A 5,840-nucleotide genomic window follows, 5' to 3' on the forward strand; every position below is an offset into this window, starting at 1 on the left:
ATTAGGAGACAGTTTGCTCTACAATGCCTTCCCGACATGCTGTTCTGCCCCTGGCAATGGATCTGGTAGCTTCACAACCACAAGCCAACAATAAATCTGTCCTCCTTCAGGCTGATGTCCTCAGGTCTTTGGCCACAAGGTGAAACCTAAGAGGAGCTGTTGATGAAGCCTGGTGTTGATAAGCTTGCAGGTTTTGAGTTTGCAACTCTAGTAATAAATGCTTTCACTTCCTCGACTAAAGCATTTCTGTTTAAACACTTTCCTGAATACCACTGGTTCTTCACTACTCCTTGAGAGATGGGAGTTTATTCCAGTTCATAAACACAAAAACAGTCTGGGCTGTAAATTTCCAAATTCACCTGCTAATGGGCAGTCTCCCAGCATTGACCCTGCATTCCAGGATCCTATTTCATCTCATGTTTGTCTCAGACAGAAATGAGCCATAGCTACAGACTGTCCCTCAAGTTACACCCCTGCTACCTACTATGCTGTAGGCTCTGGAGTGTCCAGTGGATGGCCAAATGGTTTAATGTAAAGCATGTTTTCCCAAATGGGTCCCACAGAATCCCAAATCCTAACAAGATATTTAAATACACCTTTTGTGTATAAAAGGTGGAGTTATCCTATTGTTAACTTTAAACAATTACATCAGCAATTAAAAGCTCTGAAGAATCTTGCAACAAAGAAGTAATCATAAATTTAATTCCTAGATCTTGACAACTTGCTTTCTTTTAGTAGGTTAACTCTTTATATCATGCCTGAGCCAAGCAAAAGAAGGTGCCCACCCCAAAGAAGGTCCCCATGAAGGCGGTGACCAAGGCACAGAAGGACAGCAACAAGGACAAGTGCAGTCACAAGGAGAACTACTCAGTGTACGTGTGCCCAGTGCTGAAGCAGGTGCACCCCAACGTGGGCATCTCTTCCAAGGCCGTGGGCCTTATGAACTCATTCATCAATGTCTTCAAGAGCATCACAGGCCAGGCATCCTGCCTGGTGCCTTACAACCAACACTTGGCCATGACATCTTAAAAGATCCAGAAGACCATGCACCTACTGTTGCCCAGGGAGCTGGCCAAACACGCCATGTCGGAGGGCACCGAGACAGTTACCCAGTCAGTACACCAGCTCCAAGTGAGAGTACCGCCTTGCTCCTAGTCCAAAGACTCTTTTCAGAGTCACTCAACAATAAGTAATTAATTAAAGTGAATTCTACTAATTTGCCTAGCAATATCTTGATCCAGGGAGCAGGTGATACAGGATGGAGACTTGTCACTGCTTAAATGTAGATACTTACTCCTGATGCCAGAAAAAATGGATCACTAACACAAGAAGAATTGAAACCATAATCATTGTCTTAACTATGTTTGACTCCAAAATCTGTCACTAAATGTCTATTACATAAGTTGATTACATTGTTTATTGTTCATGTGCAAATACACTTTTGCCTTATAATATACCAAGCCAACAAAACACTGATTACTTTCATCTCTTATCTTCTGTGTTTACAAAAAAGGCATCATTCACTAACACAGAACAACTAATCTTAAATCATCTCCCAACCCATTGGATAGTGGTGGCACCCGCCTTTAATCCTACCACTCAGGAAGCAGAGGCAGGCAGATCTCTGTGAGTTCAAGGCCAGCCTGGTCTACAGAGCAAGTTCCAGAACTGACTCTAAAGCTACTGAGAAACCCTGTAAAAAAAAAAAAAATCATCTCCCAGTTCAAGGCTGAGATTTTTTTGTTTTGTTTTGTTTTGTTTTTTTTTTTGTTTTTGTTTTTTCGAGACAGGGTTTCTCCGTAACTTTGGTGCCCGTCTCGGAACTAGCTCTTGTAGGCTGAGATTTGAAAGAACAAACAAGGAAGCTGGAGGAGACAGAGAAGACAGGGCACAGAGAAGCTTGCCCTACAGTCCACTACAGTGACTTTAGACAGTGTGATATATATATATATATATATATAACACAAGGTGTCAAACTGGGGGCTACTGCGGGAAATTCTGTAGGGATGGAAATTTGGTTTGGGGATAAAGTTGGTTTTCTCACCAAGGCCAAGATCTATGTTATGTCCCTGTATGAATGGAGAGCCAAGAAGGAGAACAGAGACCAGAAGAAAGGGGCAAGATCAAGAGCAGGTTGCTGTAGGAAGTCTTACAGCCATGGGTAATCCGCCCACTGGGGCATGGCCTCTCATACTATATATGCTGATGCAGAGCCTGTGTCCGCCCTCTTTTCCATCCTCTCTGTTCCGGTTGCAGATTTCAGTTTCTGATCTCTGCTCCAGCAGAGGATTTTGATTTGTGAGTTTAGCCCTAAATAAATAATCACCTCTATCTCAATTCTGAGTTAATGTGGAATTTCTTTTAAGCATCCTTCTTCAGCAGGTCCTGGAGGTAGAAGCTCACAAAGGGAGAAACAGCAGGAAGGAGCTTGGCTTGGTACCACCCGTGATGCCTCCAGTGTAGACAGGGCCAGCCAGAAACAGGAAGTAATAGAAACAGAAACCCAAGCATCTACACACACTATCTACAGAACTTTCAAATGAACTCAGTTCTCACAACAGCCTTGTTTTATGCATGGGGAAACTAAGGCAGGAGCAGATAAGTAGCTCACCCAATTTCACAGAGCTATTGCATGGCTGGATCATAAGTGCACCCCAGAATCTGGCTTTCCTGACAGACTTATGGGGGTGCAGAGCTAAGAAGGCAAATGCCAATGGTTGGTAAAGTAAGGGAAAAACCAACACAAGTGGGAATATAGGAATAGGAGGATGGTGTCATAGAAAGTCAGACAAGGAAATGGGAAGTGGTCAGGGTCTAGTTCCAATCCCTCCTTTACCCAGTAAATGGGGCTTGGTGGCAGTTCACTCTTCAGAATAGTTTGTGGCCCCTTATGGTTCCATGTTCATGTTTAGATTGGAATACCTGGGGCAGTGCCATGATTGGGGTGAAGGTTCAAGTCCAGGGTCCTTTGTGAGATTCCCTCCTAAAGCTGGGAGTGTCTGTTGAAATGGAAAGGCCAACATGAATTTAAGCAACATGAAAAGCAGACTCTCTCTCGTGTTGTCCCTCCCTCCAGTCTAGCACAGTAAGGATACTTGAGATACCCTCATAGCTCTCTTTAAAGTTGAAGTCAGAAAGTCTGAGTAACTAAGATGCCAATAAATTATATGGATTGGGTTACTCACAGCTGGTGTAATCAGATCATTGGTGATGCTGCTGGGCTCTCCCTGAAGAACTGGGTAGAGCAAGTGGGTGCCAAGAGCAGAGGACAGGGTCACAGTGAGGAAGATGATGCACCCTATACCTGCCTGAAACTAACTAACTCTCTCTCTCTCTCTCTCTCTCTCTCTCTCACACACACACACACACACACACACACACACACACACACAGCCCAGGACACCATGAAGAGGGCACAGGTACAAAGGTGCATGCAGTCCAGTGTTGTCTTCCAGATGCTGAGTGGAGGACGAGCATTGCAGAACCAGCATTGAATTCTTCAGCCTCTACTTCACTCTACAAAGACCCACTGTTGGCCTTCTTGTCTGGACAGAGCATCTTCCTCCCTCTCCTATAACCAACCCCCTTCATTCTCCCTGGCTGCTCCGACTGGCCCCAGAGCCTGTAGAATGGGAGGAATACTGCTAACACCGTCACATGTGAAGTGAGCGGTGCTGGAAAACACACCGGAGAGTGAGGAACTGGGGTTAAGAAACAATAAACAAACAAACAATCAAGAGCAGGAAGACAGTGTTCCCAACTTGGGAAGTACCATGACTTAGCTGTTTGTTTCAGCAGGGTGCTCCTGAGAACTCCACATTCAGTATCTGTTAAAAAGCCAATGTGTCCCCTAGGGTATTGGTGCCCCAGTTTGCCAGCCAAGATGGAAAGGGTCTCCAAACAGATGCTGCCAGTTTAGTGGAAAGCTGCCCTCTTGGGCCTGTTGGTTCTGGGTTTCAGGCCCCTCTCAGATCTTCCTGGAACAGTATCTCATTCGCTACTTGTTCCAAGATGAACCAGGAAGCGGATGTGTAGCCAGAACCTTGGTTGTAACCTGACAATCCAACACTTGAAGGGGTCTGAGTTAATTCTCAAAAGACACCATACACAAAATCAAGATTTGGACCCATATATGCTCATTCCATATACACAAGCCAGCTTCAAACGGGTCACAAAAGTAATTATGAAAGCTAAAAGGTCTCAAACTCTTAGAAGAAAATACAGGTGTAAGTCTTTGAAGTATTGACTGAGGCAATACTCTCCTACAAACAAAAAGAAAAAAGAGGTGGATTTATAAATGCTAAAAATGTTTGACCAGAAAACAGTACCTCAAGAAGGTGAAAAGGTGGCAGGAGCAAACTGTGCAGATCATAGCTGATAAGGGATTTGTTTCTACTGTATATAGTGTAAGTCACTCAGTTTCTAAAGTGGGCAAAAGATCTGAATAGATTTCTCCAAAGAAGGCATACAAATGGCCAGTAAATACCCAGAAAGACGTTGATTATAACTAGCAATCAGGGGAGTGTAAGCAAAAATACCACTCCGCACCAAGTCAGTCAAGGAAGTGTAAACAAAAATACCAAGTCAGGTGGCCGTGAGCAAAATGGAGGTTAGTGAGTACTGATAATCCTATAGAGAAATTCTAAACCTCACGTCCTGCAGGTGGAATGCAAAACAGTACAGTCGCTTTGGAAACCTACTCGACAGCCTTCACAACTGTAAGGACCTACGAATTTTCTCTCAAAAGAAATGAAAACTAAAACCACACAAAAAACTTGCACGCAAGGGCTAGAGATCAGTAGTTAGGAGCTCTTGCCAAGGACATGGGTTGGTTCCCAGAACTTACATGGTGACTCAAAACTATTTATAATCATTGGATCCATGGGATCCAATACCCTCTTCTGGCCCACAAAAACACTGGGCACACATGTGGTCCATATATATACACACATAGAGGCAAAACACTTATACATAAAATTTTAAAATTATATTTTTAAAGGAAATAAATATTTTTAAGACATGCACTCAAATGTTCGTTTTAATATATGCATAATAGCCAAAAGATAGAACCCTCCTAGATACCCACCAAGAAAACATGGTATATTCATTCAGCGGACTATCTGACACTAAACGGGAATGAAGGTCTAATCATATTCCAACAAGAACAGACCTTGAGAGCGTCCACTGTGAAAGAAGGCACAGAGAAACCACATGGATCCATTTAACATGAACTTTCCAGAAAAGGCAAGAGCCAAAGTAAACTCATGGTTTCCAGGGGTTGGGGACTTGGGTAAAATGGAACTGGATGGCTAATGACCAGAGGGCTTCTCTGGGGGAGATGAGATGTCCTGAAAAAGCACCAGAAGGAAACCTGTCACCTTGCATGACAATTAACAATGAAGACGAAGCGCTGCTGTAGAGGTGGTGGGGGGTCCTGTGAACACAGTGAGAAAGGCTAGACTGTACACTTCAGCAGTACCGTCAGACTGCACCAAAGGCGGGGTTCCAACGCTGTGGACATCAACAAAACCGTTTAAGTTAGAGACAGTATGAAATCGGTAAGATCCATTTTAAAATGGAACAGGACAGCATCAAACAAAGTTTGCTTTGTCTGGAAGCGCCTAGCTTTGTAACACTGATGTTCTCATATAGGCCACAGTCTGTTTTCCAGCACACTTTTCTCTCAGACACTGAAGTTTTTTTTTTTTTTCTTTCTAAACATCCTGCTAAGCCTGTGTTCACAACAGAGAAATAAACTGATAAAGAACGGCATTAAGATGCAAGTGGTTGCTAGACAACGTCAGAAACTCCAGGGCATCGTGAAGCCACCGAGGCTGGAA

Source organism: Alexandromys fortis, unplaced genomic scaffold, assembly GCF_014885135.2.
Source record: "Alexandromys fortis isolate MF-2015 unplaced genomic scaffold, M_Fortis_MF-2015_v1.1 scaffold_57, whole genome shotgun sequence".
Taxonomy (NCBI): domain Eukaryota; kingdom Metazoa; phylum Chordata; class Mammalia; order Rodentia; family Cricetidae; genus Alexandromys; species Alexandromys fortis.